General features: G+C 46.0%; 7 non-coding genes across 7 annotated transcripts; all 7 read right to left on the bottom strand.

Moving 5' to 3' along the window:
• Positions 1–2172: 2172 nt before the first annotated feature.
• Positions 2173–2244, bottom strand: TRNAT-UGU (transfer RNA threonine (anticodon UGU)). The gene has a single exon. It is a non-coding gene; the product is annotated as a tRNA-Thr (tRNA).
• A 1155-nt stretch (positions 2245–3399) lies between these two features.
• TRNAS-GCU (transfer RNA serine (anticodon GCU)) lies at positions 3400–3481 on the bottom strand. Its single transcript has one exon. It is a non-coding gene; the product is annotated as a tRNA-Ser (tRNA).
• Positions 3482–6255: 2774 nt separating this feature from the next.
• TRNAS-GCU (transfer RNA serine (anticodon GCU)) lies at positions 6256–6337 on the bottom strand. The gene has a single exon. It is a non-coding gene; the product is annotated as a tRNA-Ser (tRNA).
• Positions 6338–9111: 2774 nt separating this feature from the next.
• TRNAS-GCU (transfer RNA serine (anticodon GCU)) lies at positions 9112–9193 on the bottom strand. The gene has a single exon. It is a non-coding gene; the product is annotated as a tRNA-Ser (tRNA).
• Positions 9194–11967: 2774 nt separating this feature from the next.
• On the bottom strand, positions 11968–12049 carry TRNAS-GCU (transfer RNA serine (anticodon GCU)). Its single transcript has one exon. It is a non-coding gene; the product is annotated as a tRNA-Ser (tRNA).
• A 2774-nt stretch (positions 12050–14823) lies between these two features.
• On the bottom strand, positions 14824–14905 carry TRNAS-GCU (transfer RNA serine (anticodon GCU)). The gene has a single exon. It is a non-coding gene; the product is annotated as a tRNA-Ser (tRNA).
• Positions 14906–17643: 2738 nt separating this feature from the next.
• Positions 17644–17725, bottom strand: TRNAS-GCU (transfer RNA serine (anticodon GCU)). Its single transcript has one exon. It is a non-coding gene; the product is annotated as a tRNA-Ser (tRNA).
• Positions 17726–17889: the final 164 nt, after the last annotated feature.

Raw genomic sequence — 17889 nt, 5'->3', positions numbered from 1 at the left:
TTTGCAGACCCCGACCCGCTCTTTTCAGAGGCGGACCCATTTTCCTGCCTGTCCCATTACCGGTGTACAATTTTCCCATTGCCACATTTCTATGCTTGGACAGGGACAGGCGTTTGCCAGCGCTGGCCTCCGTAGTTGTGCGAGGTGTTTCCTCACCTTGATTACATTTTGTTTCTGATTCACATATCTACAGTTGTGTACAGGCTGTTCTGATAGCTCAGTGGTTGAGTGTCCTCTGAAATGGTTTGCAATGAAGCTGCAAGTACACATTCGCAGCCTTTCTTTTGCCTGAGCAGAGGTTGGCAGCAGGAGTGACGTGCTGTTGAGTCATTAAAGCGCCTAGAGACTGTTCCGGAACATGCACAGATACAGAGCCGTATAGCGCCCTTTTGTTTTCATTCCCCGTGTGTTCTTTCTGCCTCCTGTATATTGCCGTCTCAGAGCGTCGGGTGGGGTGGGAGGATGGGTTCGGGCTGGTTCCTTTGTCTTAGCGGCACGTGTTGTCCATGTCCTTGACCCACATTGCTGCTTTCCGTTCATCGGAGGGTATCGAGGGGGCATAGGTATTTTTCAGTGCCCTCCCCCATCCAGTTCGGTCGAGCCCCCCTCAAATTATCGTGCCTGCCTCTACGGTACATGGAGCAGGGCGGAACCAAGTAAATGCCCCAAATACGGTGTTCATCCGGTGCTGGGGAGTGTCACCAGTCTCCACCGGTATACTGAAGTATTCGGACACAGAAACCTCGATTATCGGTAAAAAAAAAGTGCTGCTGTGGTGTATGTCCCATCCCCCTCATCGTCCTGTCCAGCCCTCATCGTCCTGTCCAGTCAGCTGAGATTCAAGCTCCATCGCAGCAGTACGCAAGAGTATATAACTTGCATTACCCACACCCAAAGCTGCCTGAAACACCCTGTCCGAGATTGCTGCTTCACTGCACGGCCCACACTGGTTTGTCTTTGTAAATGGTTTTAAACTACTGTGTTGGGCTCTCGAAGAACTGACAAGCTGTGCATGTTGTCATTCTCCCCAAAATGACCTCTAACACGTGCTTTCAGCCTGGTCCTTATTTTTGGAGGAGTGAGCGCACGTGGGAGTAAACTGCCAATGTTCTTTTCATGGCAGGGAAGTGCCCTCCGTACCCTCCCAGCAGCGGGAAAGCTGCACGCTGTGCGGGGCCGTGTGGTGTGCTGGGGTCACACTGGATGGCAGTCACATGGGGACAAATGGCGCAGTAGTATGTACAATGAGATGTAACTGAAAGCCAGGTGTGATGTGGCATCAGTATGTGGGGAGAGGGTTCTCCAAAGGGATATTGTCCAGGGTTCATTTGTAGAAGCATTTTCTAGCGTTGCTTTTCCGCCTTTCTTTTTGTGTATACCGCGTCCTTGCACTTGGCTCTATACACAGGCAATAAAACAATTTGACAACTACTTGGAAAACAGTGTTCACACGAGAGTGTTTCCAAGTCACGGCAGACAGCTGGTCACTGCTCTCGAGTCCTCTGCTGTGATTTTATACCTGCCCCGGCTGTCGCGTGATGCTTAAACAAAAGTTGCTGATAGCTGCCTTTGAGCTTGAGATTGCTCCAGAGCCGAGTGTTCACAAGGGGGTGAGGGGAGGGGAGTGGGGTCAGACTGATAGCACTGAAAAACAAGACGTGCGCAAAAACAAAACCTGCCGTGGGGCGGGACTTCCGTCTTCGGAAGCTCGCGCCCACGGAGTGCCTGGACAGAAAAGCGGTGCTGGTGACGCGGGGCTCCCATGCCCAAGGGAGAGCCCCGCGGAGGCTGCAGAGTCCGGCGATGCGGTGAGTGGGGTTAGTTGGGGGGGTCTCTGTGCGTGTGCATGGGCGGGGGGGAGGGGGTTGTCTGTGTGTGTGCGCTCGTGTGTGTGTGTGGGCGGGGGGGGGGGGCTGGGGAGGTGTGGTGTGTGTCTGTATGTGTGTGCTCGTGTGTGTGTGTCTCTGTGTGCGTGCGTGATCCAGATCCATGGTGACTGACTGAAGAGCCTGCCGGAATCGGAGCACGCGACCTGATCCGATTCTGGCAGGCTGCGTGCGCGTGCCAGTCTGTTGTCCCAAACCTCGTTAGTCCTTGAAAGCCAGAATGATTACAATAGGACTCCACTGCGACAATCGCTTTCGCGATTGCATCGCAGTGCGAGCCCTAAAAAGGCCCTGATGAGGCTTGAACTCATGACCCCTGGTTTACAAGACCCGTGCTCTGCCACTGAGCTACAAGGCCAGCCTGCCTGCAGTATGTAAATCGCTTCATGTATTCTTACTGCGGTATAAGATATCTATGATTTTGAGACTCTGTATGTAAATGCAGTTGCATTTGAATGTCTACATGCGTGCACAAATTGAAGAGCATGCTTAAGACACTTTTCTTGGAAGTAGGAAAAACTCCATTTTGATTTGAGAACATAAGAGTATTCACATTTATGACCATACTGATAGCTCTAGTTAGTATGTCCACAATCAGTGACAGATAGAGAACTCACTTATTAGATGTGATCTGTCTCTGTGGGGCAGACATATGTCAACAGTCATACACTTGAGATGGCTGAAACTTTAGGAGTAAGAGCTGCTTTCTTATCAGTCTATCTATCCAAACTGGTTAGAAGTAACCCTGGGCGTCCGAATCGGCTACGCCCACGGAGTAGGCGTAGTGTTGCCTTCTACGCATTTTGCGTAGACAGCGTAGCCGGCAACACTACGCCCACTCCGTGAGCGTAGCCGATTCGGCCGCCACCCGCCTCCCTCCCGCCCTCCCCTACATACATTATTTAAGCAACTAACCTTAATAAAACAATTTTTAAAGCACTTACCATGTCCGGGGCTCTTCCGGGGCTCCCTCTTGGAATAGCGTCCCTTCCTGGATACCAATGCGCATGCGCGGCCTCCCGCGCATGCGCATTTCTCGGGAGAAATGCGCATGCGCGGCCGCCCGCGCATGCGCATTGGTATCCAGGACGACGCTATTCCAAGAGGGAGCCCCGGACGAGCCCCGGACACGGTAAGTGCTTTAAAATTGTTTTATTAAGGGTAGTTGCTTAAATAATGTATGTAGGGGAGAGCGGGAGGGAGGTGCGTAGTGGGGCTACGCGGAGTGCGGGAGTGGGCGTAGCTTCTCGCCCACTCCGCGTAGCTCCGCGGAGCCCCACTACGCCCACTACGACCAGGGTTAGTTAGAAGGCCAGGAGTGAGGGAAAGGCAATCCTCTGGACACTTCATGAAAGATCTAATTTCAATTAAGCACAAAACCCCTTAATTTGACATAATTGCCAAAATGGAATAGTCAGTTGGGCCCTTCTAGTGGATTATGGCTGTGTCTTGAAAGAGAGTGTAATTGTACTACGAGACATGCCCACCTTCAAAAGAGTGTCTGATGGCGTTCCGACAAAGGTGGGATTCGAACCCACGCGTGCAGAGCACAATGGATTAGCAGTCCATCGCCTTAACCACTCGGCCACCTCGTCTGCCTTAGGTGACTATGTTTCATTTTTTAGGAAATTCTTACGATGTGCTAATTACAAATAATCATAAGTTTCTCCTAGACTGTGTCAGAACTGGCAAATATATGTGGTGTTCAATAGACAGAGCACATGATATAGCAGAATTATCAAATCTGTTCCATTAGGACTGTAGTTTTTAATAGTCATGATAACATGCTAGCATGTGAGTCGATCTTGCACAGTGAATAAGGGAGCAGTGCCAGTATCTCCTTGGTCAGCTCTAGATGGCTCAACTGGGGAGATATGAGAACAGTGAGCTCCAGTGGCGCTATCGGTTAGCGTGCGGTACTTATACAGCAGTACTTGCATTGAGGCATGCCGAGGTTGTGAGTTCGAGCCTCACCTGGCGCAGCTTACTGGTTTTTCATAAACCATTTCACTAAAAGTAAAGATTAAACTCAGGCTAAAGACGGCCCTTGCTAGAGAGTTTTTACTTATTTTCAGGATCTGCGTGTCCGACTCTTCCAGGTGCAAATATCACAATCCTATTCGATGCTCCTTATAAACATTCCATGATGTGCCGTCTTGCATAGCATGCAAACACCACATCAGTGCATTTAAAAATACATTTGTAGAATAATAAATATGATGAAAACATTGTTGTCACGGGATAACCATATACTGAGGAGCTGCAAACAGTGCTGTATCAGCTACTAACAATAACATGTAAATGAAAGACATATCAAAAGAAGAGCGTCATCATATTAATGTTTCTAGTCAACATAAGAGTTGCACCATAGCAGCTTATGGTGCTTTCTGCTCAGATTGTGCCTCCAATCCCACATTGATTTTTTTTATTCTTTGCAGTTTAAAAAAACAATTCATGCTCAAAGTTACCTTTTTAAAACCATTCAACCTAATATATTTATTTCTCTAACTTGTGAATGTGGTCCATGTTCTCTTTTCCTCATCCCCATCACGATACTCCTTTTCCCGAAATCAGGTTCACTTCTTTATCCAGCCCACCCATCCAAGGTCACCAAATCTATGAAGCGATTCTGCTTTTTCTCACATTCTCTCTATGTACAAGATACCTTGTATCATTTGAATGGACAGCAGGAGAGTCGGATATTTATGGTTAGTGGGGGTGGGGTTTTGAAGATTAACCTCATTTGACTAAGAGCCGGGGCATCTGGGAGGAAAAGTATTTTAAGGGGGATGAAGTTCACATCTCCTTGGTGAAATTTCTAGATCCTTATTTCATCCTTTCTGTGGATGCAGACTCAGTCGGAACAGAGGTCATAGTCCTCGCTCTGACTTTCAAAGGAACTTCAAATATGCATGGCTTATTTGGCTTTGCCCGGCGGGGTGAGAATGGCGTTTGTCAGGCGTTCGTTCGTCAGGCGATCGGAAGGGGTGAGGCGATAGTTTATGGTTCAATGGTTTTCATGAAGTCTTCTTGATACGATGAAAGCAGGAAAGGGAAGCTTGTCAATAAGCAAACTTAAGACAAGGTGTGACTCCTAGAAAGAATGACTTGGAAACAACATACAGAAACTCACATATAAAAAGGCCCTGATGAGGCTTCAACTCATGACCCCTGGTTTACAAGACCCGTGCTCTGCCACTGAGCTACAAGGCCAGCCTGCCTGCAGTATGTAAATCGCTTCATGTATTCTTACTGCGGTATGAAGATATCTATGATTTTGAGACTCTGTATGTAAATGCAGTTGCATTTGAATGTCTACATGCGTGCACAAATTGAAGAGCATGCTTAAGACACTTTTCTTGGAAGTAGGAAAAACTCCATTTTGATTTGAGAACATAAGAGTATTCACATTTATGACCATACTGATAGCTCTAGTTAGTATGTCCACAATCAGTGACAGATAGAGAACTCACTTATTAGATGTGATCTGTCTCTGTGGGGCAGACATATGTCAACAGTCATACACTTGAGATGGCTGAAACTTTAGGAGTAAGAGCTGCTTTCTTATCAGTCTATCTATCCAAACTGGTTAGAAGTAACCCTGGGCGTCCGAATCGGCTACGCCCACGGAGTAGGCGTAGTGTTGCCTTCTACGCATTTTGCGTAGACAGCGTAGCCGGCAACACTACGCCCACTCCGTGAGCGTAGCCGATTCGGCCGCCACCCGCCTCCCTCCCGCCCTCCCCTACATACATTATTTAAGCAACTAACCTTAATAAAACAATTTTTAAAGCACTTACCATGTCCGGGGCTCTTCCGGGGCTCCCTCTTGGAATAGCGTCCCTTCCTGGATACCAATGCGCATGCGCGGCCTCCCGCGCATGCGCATTTCTCGGGAGAAATGCGCATGCGCGGCCGCCCGCGCATGCGCATTGGTATCCAAGACGACGCTATTCCAAGAGGGAGCCCCGGACGAGCCCCGGACACGGTAAGTGCTTTAAAATTGTTTTATTAAGGGTAGTTGCTTAAATAATGTATGTAGGGGAGAGCGGGAGGGAGGTGCGTAGTGGGGCTACGCGGAGTGCGGGAGTGGGCGTAGCTTCTCGCCCACTCCGCGTAGCTCCGCGGAGCCCCACTACGCCCACTACGACCAGGGTTAGTTAGAAGGCCAGGAGTGAGGGAAAGGCAATCCTCTGGACACTTCATGAAAGATCTAATTTCAATTAAGCACAAAACCCCTTAATTTGACATAATTGCCAAAATGGAATAGTCAGTTGGGCCCTTCTAGTGGATTATGGCTGTGTCTTGAAAGAGAGTGTAATTGTACTACGAGACATGCCCACCTTCAAAAGAGTGTCTGATGGCGTTCCGACAAAGGTGGGATTCGAACCCACGCGTGCAGAGCACAATGGATTAGCAGTCCATCGCCTTAACCACTCGGCCACCTCGTCTGCCTTAGGTGACTATGTTTCATTTTTTAGGAAATTCTTACGATGTGCTAATTACAAATAATCATAAGTTTCTCCTAGACTGTGTCAGAACTGGCAAATATATGTGGTGTTCAATAGACAGAGCACATGATATAGCAGAATTATCAAATCTGTTCCATTAGGACTGTAGTTTTTAATAGTCATGATAACATGCTAGCATGTGAGTCGATCTTGCACAGTGAATAAGGGAGCAGTGCCAGTATCTCCTTGGTCAGCTCTAGATGGCTCAACTGGGGAGATATGAGAACAGTGAGCTCCAGTGGCGCTATCGGTTAGCGTGCGGTACTTATACAGCAGTACTTGCATTGAGGCATGCCGAGGTTGTGAGTTCGAGCCTCACCTGGCGCAGCTTACTGGTTTTTCATAAACCATTTCACTAAAAGTAAAGATTAAACTCAGGCTAAAGACGGCCCTTGCTAGAGAGTTTTTACTTCTTTTCAGGATCTGCGTGTCCGACTCTTCCAGGTGCAAATATCACAATCCTATTCGATGCTCCTTATAAACATTCCATGATGTGCCGTCTTGCATAGCATGCAAACACCACATCAGTGCATTTAAAAATACATTTGTAGAATAATAAATATGATGAAAACATTGTTGTCACGGGATAACCATATACTGAGGAGCTGCAAACAGTGCTGTATCAGCTACTAACAATAACATGTAAATGAAAGACATATCAAAAGAAGAGCGTCATCATATTAATGTTTCTAGTCAACATAAGAGTTGCACCATAGCAGCTTATGGTGCTTTCTGCTCAGATTGTGCCTCCAATCCCACATTGATTTTTTTTATTCTTTGCAGTTTAAAAAAACAATTCATGCTCAAAGTTACCTTTTTAAAACCATTCAACCTAATATATTTATTTCTCTAACTTGTGAATGTGGTCCATGTTCTCTTTTCCTCATCCCCATCACGATACTCCTTTTCCCGAAATCAGGTTCACTTCTTTATCCAGCCCACCCATCCAAGGTCACCAAATCTATGAAGCGATTCTGCTTTTTCTCACATTCTCTCTATGTACAAGATACCTTGTATCATTTGAATGGACAGCAGGAGAGTCGGATATTTATGGTTAGTGGGGGTGGGGTTTTGAAGATTAACCTCATTTGACTAAGAGCCGGGGCATCTGGGAGGAAAAGTATTTTAAGGGGGATGAAGTTCACATCTCCTTGGTGAAATTTCTAGATCCTTATTTCATCCTTTCTGTGGATGCAGACTCAGTCGGAACAGAGGTCATAGTCCTCGCTCTGACTTTCAAAGGAACTTCAAATATGCATGGCTTATTTGGCTTTGCCCGGCGGGGTGAGAATGGCGTTTGTCAGGCGTTCGTTCGTCAGGCGATCGGAAGGGGTGAGGCGATAGTTTATGGTTCAATGGTTTTCATGAAGTCTTCTTGATACGATGAAAGCAGGAAAGGGAAGCTTGTCAATAAGCAAACTTAAGACAAGGTGTGACTCCTAGAAAGAATGACTTGGAAACAACATACAGAAACTCACATACAAAAAGGCCCTGATGAGGCTTCAACTCATGACCCCTGGTTTACAAGACCCGTGCTCTGCCACTGAGCTACAAGGCCAGCCTGCCTGCAGTATGTAAATCGCTTCATGTATTCTTACTGCGGTATGAAGATATCTATGATTTTGAGACTCTGTATGTAAATGCAGTTGCATTTGAATGTCTACATGCGTGCACAAATTGAAGAGCATGCTTAAGACACTTTTCTTGGAAGTAGGAAAAACTCCATTTTGATTTGAGAACATAAGAGTATTCACATTTATGACCATACTGATAGCTCTAGTTAGTATGTCCACAATCAGTGACAGATAGAGAACTCACTTATTAGATGTGATCTGTCTCTGTGGGGCAGACATATGTCAACAGTCATACACTTGAGATGGCTGAAACTTTAGGAGTAAGAGCTGCTTTCTTATCAGTCTATCTATCCAAACTGGTTAGAAGTAACCCTGGGCGTCCGAATCGGCTACGCCCACGGAGTAGGCGTAGTGTTGCCTTCTACGCATTTTGCGTAGACAGCGTAGCCGGCAACACTACGCCCACTCCGTGAGCGTAGCCGATTCGGCCGCCACCCGCCTCCCTCCCGCCCTCCCCTACATACATTATTTAAGCAACTAACCTTAATAAAACAATTTTTAAAGCACTTACCATGTCCGGGGCTCTTCCGGGGCTCCCTCTTGGAATAGCGTCCCTTCCTGGATACCAATGCGCATGCGCGGCCTCCCGCGCATGCGCATTTCTCGGGAGAAATGCGCATGCGCGGCCGCCCGCGCATGCGCATTGGTATCCAGGACGACGCTATTCCAAGAGGGAGCCCCGGACGAGCCCCGGACACGGTAAGTGCTTTAAAATTGTTTTATTAAGGGTAGTTGCTTAAATAATGTATGTAGGGGAGAGCGGGAGGGAGGTGCGTAGTGGGGCTACGCGGAGTGCGGGAGTGGGCGTAGCTTCTCGCCCACTCCGCGTAGCTCCGCGGAGCCCCACTACGCCCACTACGACCAGGGTTAGTTAGAAGGCCAGGAGTGAGGGAAAGGCAATCCTCTGGACACTTCATGAAAGATCTAATTTCAATTAAGCACAAAACCCCTTAATTTGACATAATTGCCAAAATGGAATAGTCAGTTGGGCCCTTCTAGTGGATTATGGCTGTGTCTTGAAAGAGAGTGTAATTGTACTACGAGACATGCCCACCTTCAAAAGAGTGTCTGATGGCGTTCCGACAAAGGTGGGATTCGAACCCACGCGTGCAGAGCACAATGGATTAGCAGTCCATCGCCTTAACCACTCGGCCACCTCGTCTGCCTTAGGTGACTATGTTTCATTTTTTAGGAAATTCTTACGATGTGCTAATTACAAATAATCATAAGTTTCTCCTAGACTGTGTCAGAACTGGCAAATATATGTGGTGTTCAATAGACAGAGCACATGATATAGCAGAATTATCAAATCTGTTCCATTAGGACTGTAGTTTTTAATAGTCATGATAACATGCTAGCATGTGAGTCGATCTTGCACAGTGAATAAGGGAGCAGTGCCAGTATCTCCTTGGTCAGCTCTAGATGGCTCAACTGGGGAGATATGAGAACAGTGAGCTCCAGTGGCGCTATCGGTTAGCGTGCGGTACTTATACAGCAGTACTTGCATTGAGGCATGCCGAGGTTGTGAGTTCGAGCCTCACCTGGCGCAGCTTACTGGTTTTTCATAAACCATTTCACTAAAAGTAAAGATTAAACTCAGGCTAAAGACGGCCCTTGCTAGAGAGTTTTTACTTCTTTTCAGGATCTGCGTGTCCGACTCTTCCAGGTGCAAATATCACAATCCTATTCGATGCTCCTTATAAACATTCCATGATGTGCCGTCTTGCATAGCATGCAAACACCACATCAGTGCATTTAAAAATACATTTGTAGAATAATAAATATGATGAAAACATTGTTGTCACGGGATAACCATATACTGAGGAGCTGCAAACAGTGCTGTATCAGCTACTAACAATAACATGTAAATGAAAGACATATCAAAAGAAGAGCGTCATCATATTAATGTTTCTAGTCAACATAAGAGTTGCACCATAGCAGCTTATGGTGCTTTCTGCTCAGATTGTGCCTCCAATCCCACATTGATTTTTTTTATTCTTTGCAGTTTAAAAAAACAATTCATGCTCAAAGTTACCTTTTTAAAACCATTCAACCTAATATATTTATTTCTCTAACTTGTGAATGTGGTCCATGTTCTCTTTTCCTCATCCCCATCACGATACTCCTTTTCCCGAAATCAGGTTCACTTCTTTATCCAGCCCACCCATCCAAGGTCACCAAATCTATGAAGCGATTCTGCTTTTTCTCACATTCTCTCTATGTACAAGATACCTTGTATCATTTGAATGGACAGCAGGAGAGTCGGATATTTATGGTTAGTGGGGGTGGGGTTTTGAAGATTAACCTCATTTGACTAAGAGCCGGGGCATCTGGGAGGAAAAGTATTTTAAGGGGGATGAAGTTCACATCTCCTTGGTGAAATTTCTAGATCCTTATTTCATCCTTTCTGTGGATGCAGACTCAGTCGGAACAGAGGTCATAGTCCTCGCTCTGACTTTCAAAGGAACTTCAAATATGCATGGCTTATTTGGCTTTGCCCGGCGGGGTGAGAATGGCGTTTGTCAGGCGTTCGTTCGTCAGGCGATCGGAAGGGGTGAGGCGATAGTTTATGGTTCAATGGTTTTCATGAAGTCTTCTTGATACGATGAAAGCAGGAAAGGGAAGCTTGTCAATAAGCAAACTTAAGACAAGGTGTGACTCCTAGAAAGAATGACTTGGAAACAACATACAGAAACTCACATATAAAAAGGCCCTGATGAGGCTTCAACTCATGACCCCTGGTTTACAAGACCCGTGCTCTGCCACTGAGCTACAAGGCCAGCCTGCCTGCAGTATGTAAATCGCTTCATGTATTCTTACTGCGGTATGAAGATATCTATGATTTTGAGACTCTGTATGTAAATGCAGTTGCATTTGAATGTCTACATGCGTGCACAAATTGAAGAGCATGCTTAAGACACTTTTCTTGGAAGTAGGAAAAACTCCATTTTGATTTGAGAACATAAGAGTATTCACATTTATGACCATACTGATAGCTCTAGTTAGTATGTCCACAATCAGTGACAGATAGAGAACTCACTTATTAGATGTGATCTGTCTCTGTGGGGCAGACATATGTCAACAGTCATACACTTGAGATGGCTGAAACTTTAGGAGTAAGAGCTGCTTTCTTATCAGTCTATCTATCCAAACTGGTTAGAAGTAACCCTGGGCGTCCGAATCGGCTACGCCCACGGAGTAGGCGTAGTGTTGCCTTCTACGCATTTTGCGTAGACAGCGTAGCCGGCAACACTACGCCCACTCCGTGAGCGTAGCCGATTCGGCCGCCACCCGCCTCCCTCCCGCCCTCCCCTACATACATTATTTAAGCAACTAACCTTAATAAAACAATTTTTAAAGCACTTACCATGTCCGGGGCTCTTCCGGGGCTCCCTCTTGGAATAGCGTCCCTTCCTGGATACCAATGCGCATGCGCGGCCTCCCGCGCATGCGCATTTCTCGGGAGAAATGCGCATGCGCGGCCGCCCGCGCATGCGCATTGGTATCCAGGACGACGCTATTCCAAGAGGGAGCCCCGGACGAGCCCCGGACACGGTAAGTGCTTTAAAATTGTTTTATTAAGGGTAGTTGCTTAAATAATGTATGTAGGGGAGAGCGGGAGGGAGGTGCGTAGTGGGGCTACGCGGAGTGCGGGAGTGGGCGTAGCTTCTCGCCCACTCCGCGTAGCTCCGCGGAGCCCCACTACGCCCACTACGACCAGGGTTAGTTAGAAGGCCAGGAGTGAGGGAAAGGCAATCCTCTGGACACTTCATGAAAGATCTAATTTCAATTAAGCACAAAACCCCTTAATTTGACATAATTGCCAAAATGGAATAGTCAGTTGGGCCCTTCTAGTGGATTATGGCTGTGTCTTGAAAGAGAGTGTAATTGTACTACGAGACATGCCCACCTTCAAAAGAGTGTCTGATGGCGTTCCGACAAAGGTGGGATTCGAACCCACGCGTGCAGAGCACAATGGATTAGCAGTCCATCGCCTTAACCACTCGGCCACCTCGTCTGCCTTAGGTGACTATGTTTCATTTTTTAGGAAATTCTTACGATGTGCTAATTACAAATAATCATAAGTTTCTCCTAGACTGTGTCAGAACTGGCAAATATATGTGGTGTTCAATAGACAGAGCACATGATATAGCAGAATTATCAAATCTGTTCCATTAGGACTGTAGTTTTTAATAGTCATGATAACATGCTAGCATGTGAGTCGATCTTGCACAGTGAATAAGGGAGCAGTGCCAGTATCTCCTTGGTCAGCTCTAGATGGCTCAACTGGGGAGATATGAGAACAGTGAGCTCCAGTGGCGCTATCGGTTAGCGTGCGGTACTTATACAGCAGTACTTGCATTGAGGCATGCCGAGGTTGTGAGTTCGAGCCTCACCTGGCGCAGCTTACTGGTTTTTCATAAACCATTTCACTAAAAGTAAAGATTAAACTCAGGCTAAAGACGGCCCTTGCTAGAGAGTTTTTACTTCTTTTCAGGATCTGCGTGTCCGACTCTTCCAGGTGCAAATATCACAATCCTATTCGATGCTCCTTATAAACATTCCATGATGTGCCGTCTTGCATAGCATGCAAACACCACATCAGTGCATTTAAAAATACATTTGTAGAATAATAAATATGATGAAAACATTGTTGTCACGGGATAACCATATACTGAGGAGCTGCAAACAGTGCTGTATCAGCTACTAACAATAACATGTAAATGAAAGACATATCAAAAGAAGAGCGTCATCATATTAATGTTTCTAGTCAACATAAGAGTTGCACCATAGCAGCTTATGGTGCTTTCTGCTCAGATTGTGCCTCCAATCCCACATTGATTTTTTTTATTCTTTGCAGTTTAAAAAAACAATTCATGCTCAAAGTTACCTTTTTAAAACCATTCAACCTAATATATTTATTTCTCTAACTTGTGAATGTGGTCCATGTTCTCTTTTCCTCATCCCCATCACGATACTCCTTTTCCCGAAATCAGGTTCACTTCTTTATCCAGCCCACCCATCCAAGGTCACCAAATCTATGAAGCGATTCTGCTTTTTCTCACATTCTCTCTATGTACAAGATACCTTGTATCATTTGAATGGACAGCAGGAGAGTCGGATATTTATGGTTAGTGGGGGTGGGGTTTTGAAGATTAACCTCATTTGACTAAGAGCCGGGGCATCTGGGAGGAAAAGTATTTTAAGGGGGATGAAGTTCACATCTCCTTGGTGAAATTTCTAGATCCTTATTTCATCCTTTCTGTGGATGCAGACTCAGTCGGAACAGAGGTCATAGTCCTCGCTCTGACTTTCAAAGGAACTTCAAATATGCATGGCTTATTTGGCTTTGCCCGGCGGGGTGAGAATGGCGTTTGTCAGGCGTTCGTTCGTCAGGCGATCGGAAGGGGTGAGGCGATAGTTTATGGTTCAATGGTTTTCATGAAGTCTTCTTGATACGATGAAAGCAGGAAAGGGAAGCTTGTCAATAAGCAAACTTAAGACAAGGTGTGACTCCTAGAAAGAATGACTTGGAAACAACATACAGAAACTCACATATAAAAAGGCCCTGATGAGGCTTCAACTCATGACCCCTGGTTTACAAGACCCGTGCTCTGCCACTGAGCTACAAGGCCAGCCTGCCTGCAGTATGTAAATCGCTTCATGTATTCTTACTGCGGTATGAAGATATCTATGATTTTGAGACTCTGTATGTAAATGCAGTTGCATTTGAATGTCTACATGCGTGCACAAATTGAAGAGCATGCTTAAGACACTTTTCTTGGAAGTAGGAAAAACTCCATTTTGATTTGAGAACATAAGAGTATTCACATTTATGACCATACTGATAGCTCTAGTTAGTATGTCCACAATCAGTGACAGATAGAGAACTCACTTATTAGATGTGATCTGTCTCTGTGGGGCAGACATATGTCAACAGTCATACACTTGAGATGGCTGAAACTTTAGGAGTAAGAGCTGCTTTCTTATCAGTCTATCTATCCAAACTGGTTAGAAGTAACCCTGGGCGTCCGAATCGGCTACGCCCACGGAGTAGGCGTAGTGTTGCCTTCTACGCATTTTGCGTAGACAGCGTAGCCGGCAACACTACGCCCACTCCGTGAGCGTAGCCGATTCGGCCGCCACCCGCCTCCCTCCCGCCCTCCCCTACATACATTATTTAAGCAACTAACCTTAATAAAACAATTTTTAAAGCACTTACCATGTCCGGGGCTCTTCCGGGGCTCCCTCTTGGAATAGCGTCCCTTCCTGGATACCAATGCGCATGCGCGGCCTCCCGCGCATGCGCATTTCTCGGGAGAAATGCGCATGCGCGGCCGCCCGCGCATGCGCATTGGTATCCAGGACGACGCTATTCCAAGAGGGAGCCCCGGACGAGCCCCGGACACGGTAAGTGCTTTAAAATTGTTTTATTAAGGGTAGTTGCTTAAATAATGTATGTAGGGGAGAGCGGGAGGGAGGTGCGTAGTGGGGCTACGCGGAGTGCGGGAGTGGGCGTAGCTTCTCGCCCACTCCGCGTAGCTCCGCGGAGCCCCACTACGCCCACTACGACCAGGGTTAGTTAGAAGGCCAGGAGTGAGGGAAAGGCAATCCTCTGGACACTTCATGAAAGATCTAATTTCAATTAAGCACAAAACCCCTTAATTTGACATAATTGCCAAAATGGAATAGTCAGTTGGGCCCTTCTAGTGGATTATGGCTGTGTCTTGAAAGAGAGTGTAATTGTACTACGAGACATGCCCACCTTCAAAAGAGTGTCTGATGGCGTTCCGACAAAGGTGGGATTCGAACCCACGCGTGCAGAGCACAATGGATTAGCAGTCCATCGCCTTAACCACTCGGCCACCTCGTCTGCCTTAGGTGACTATGTTTCATTTTTTAGGAAATTCTTACGATGTGCTAATTACAAATAATCATAAGTTTCTCCTAGACTGTGTCAGAACTGGCAAATATATGTGGTGTTCAATAGACAGAGCACATGATATAGCAGAATTATCAAATCTGTTCCATTAGGACTGTAGTTTTTAATAGTCATGATAACATGCTAGCATGTGAGTCGATCTTGCACAGTGAATAAGGGAGCAGTGCCAGTATCTCCTTGGTCAGCTCTAGATGGCTCAACTGGGGAGATATGAGAACAGTGAGCTCCAGTGGCGCTATCGGTTAGCGTGCGGTACTTATACAGCAGTACTTGCATTGAGGCATGCCGAGGTTGTGAGTTCGAGCCTCACCTGGCGCAGCTTACTGGTTTTTCATAAACCATTTCACTAAAAGTAAAGATTAAACTCAGGCTAAAGACGGCCCTTGCTAGAGAGTTTTTACTTCTTTTCAGGATCTGCGTGTCCGACTCTTCCAGGTGCAAATATCACAATCCTATTCGATGCTCCTTATAAACATTCCATGATGTGCCGTCTTGCATAGCATGCAAACACCACATCAGTGCATTTAAAAATACATTTGTAGAATAATAAATATGATGAAAACATTGTTGTCACGGGATAACCATATACTGAGGAGCTGCAAACAGTGCTGTATCAGCTACTAACAATAACATGTAAATGAAAGACATATCAAAAGAAGAGCGTCATCATATTAATGTTTCTAGTCAACATAAGAGTTGCACCATAGCAGCTTATGGTGCTTTCTGCTCAGATTGTGCCTCCAATCCCACATTGATTTTTTTTATTCTTTGCAGTTTAAAAAAACAATTCATGCTCAAAGTTACCTTTTTAAAACCATTCAACCTAATATATTTATTTCTCTAACTTGTGAATGTGGTCCATGTTCTCTTTTCCTCATCCCCATCACGATACTCCTTTTCCCGAAATCAGGTTCACTTCTTTATCCAGCCCACCCATCCAAGGTCACCAAATCTATGAAGCGATTCTGCTTTTTCTCACATTCTCTCTATGTACAAGATACCTTGTATCATTTGAATGGACAGCAGGAGAGTCGGATATTTATGGTTAGTGGGGGTGGGGTTTTGAAGATTAACCTCATTTGACTAAGAGCCGGGGCATCTGGGAGGAAAAGTATTTTAAGGGGGATGAAGTTCACATCTCCTTGGTGAAATTTCTAGATCCTTATTTCATCCTTTCTGTGGATGCAGACTCAGTCGGAACAGAGGTCATAGTCCTCGCTCTGACTTTCAAAGGAACTTCAAATATGCATGGCTTATTTGGCTTTGCCCGGCGGGGTGAGAATGGCGTTTGTCAGGCGTTCGTTCGTCAGGCGATCGGAAGGGGTGAGGCGATAGTTTATGGTTCAATGGTTTTCATGAAGTCTTCTTGATACGATGAAAGCAGGAAAGGGAAGCTTGTCAATAAGCAAACTTAAGACAAGGTGTGACTCCTAGAAAGAATGACTTGGAAACAACATACAGAAACTCACATATAAAAAGGCCCTGATGAGGCTTGAACTCATGACCCCTGGCCAGCCTGCCTGCAGTATGTAAATCGCTTCATGTATTCTTACTGCGGTATGAAGATATCTATGATTTTGAGACTCTGTATGGAAATGCAGTTGCATTTGAATGTCTACATGCGTGCACAAATTGAAGAGCATGCTTAAGACACTTTTCTTGGAAGTAGGAAAAACTCCATTTTGATTTGAGAACATAAGAGTATTCACATTTATGACCATACTGATAGCTCTAGTTAGTATGTCCACAATCAGTGACAGATAGAGAACTCACTTATTAGAAGTGATCTGTCTCTGTGGGGCAGACATATGTCAACAGTCATACACTTGAGATGGCTGAAACTTTAGGAGTAAGAGCTGCTTTCTTATCAGTCTATCTATCCAAACTGGTTAGAAGTAACCCTGGGCGTCCGAATCGGCTACGCCCACGGAGTAGGCGTAGTGTTGCCTTCTACGCATTTTGCGTAGACAGCGTAGCCGGCAACACTACGCCCACTCCGTGAGCGTAGCCGATTCGGCCGCCACCTGCCTCCCTCCCGCCCTCCCCTACATACATTATTTAAGCAACTAACCTTAATAAAACAATTTTTAAAGCACTTACCATGTCCGGGGCTCTTCCGGGGCTCCCTCTTGGAATAGCGTCCCTTCCTGGATACCAATGCGCATGCCCGGCCTCCCGCGCATGGGCATTTCTCGGGAGAAATGCGCATGCGCGGCCGCCCGCGCATGCGCATTGGTATCCAGGACGACGCTATTCCAAGAGGGAGCCCCGGACGAGCCCCGGACACGGTAAGTGCTTTAAAATTGTTTTATTAAGGGTAGTTGCTTAAATAATGTATGTAGGGGAGAGCGGGAGGGAGGTGCGTAGTGGGGCTACGCGGAGTGCGGGAGTGGGCGTAGCTTCTCGCCCACTCCGCGTAGCTCCGCGGAGCCCCACTACGCCCACTACGACCAGGGTTAGTTAGAAGGCCAGGAGTGAGGGAAAGGCAATCCTCTGGACACTTCATGAAAGATCTAATTTCAATTAAGCACAAAACCCCTTAATTTGACATAATTGCCAAAATGGAATAGTCAGTTGGGCCCTTCTAGTGGATTATGGCTGTGTCTTGAAAGAGAGTGTAATTGTACTACGAGACATGCCCACCTTCAAAAGAGTGTCTGATGGCGTTCCGACGAAGGTGGGATTCGAACCCACGCGTGCAGAGCACAATGGATTAGCAGTCCATCGCCTTAACCACTCGGCCACCTCGTCTGCCTTAGGTGACTATGTTGCATTTTTTAGGAAATTCTTACGATGTGCTAATTACAAATAATCATAAGTTTCTCCTAGACTGTGTCAGAACTGGCAAATATATGTGGTGTTCAATAGACAGAGCACATGATATAGCAGAATTATCAAATCTGTTCCATTAGGAC

The sequence above is a fragment of the Lissotriton helveticus genome, chromosome 5_1 (genome assembly GCF_964261635.1).
Source record: "Lissotriton helveticus chromosome 5_1, aLisHel1.1, whole genome shotgun sequence".
NCBI classification, from domain to species: Eukaryota; Metazoa; Chordata; class Amphibia; order Caudata; family Salamandridae; genus Lissotriton; species Lissotriton helveticus.
This window is presented reverse-complemented; position numbering and strand designations above follow the sequence as displayed.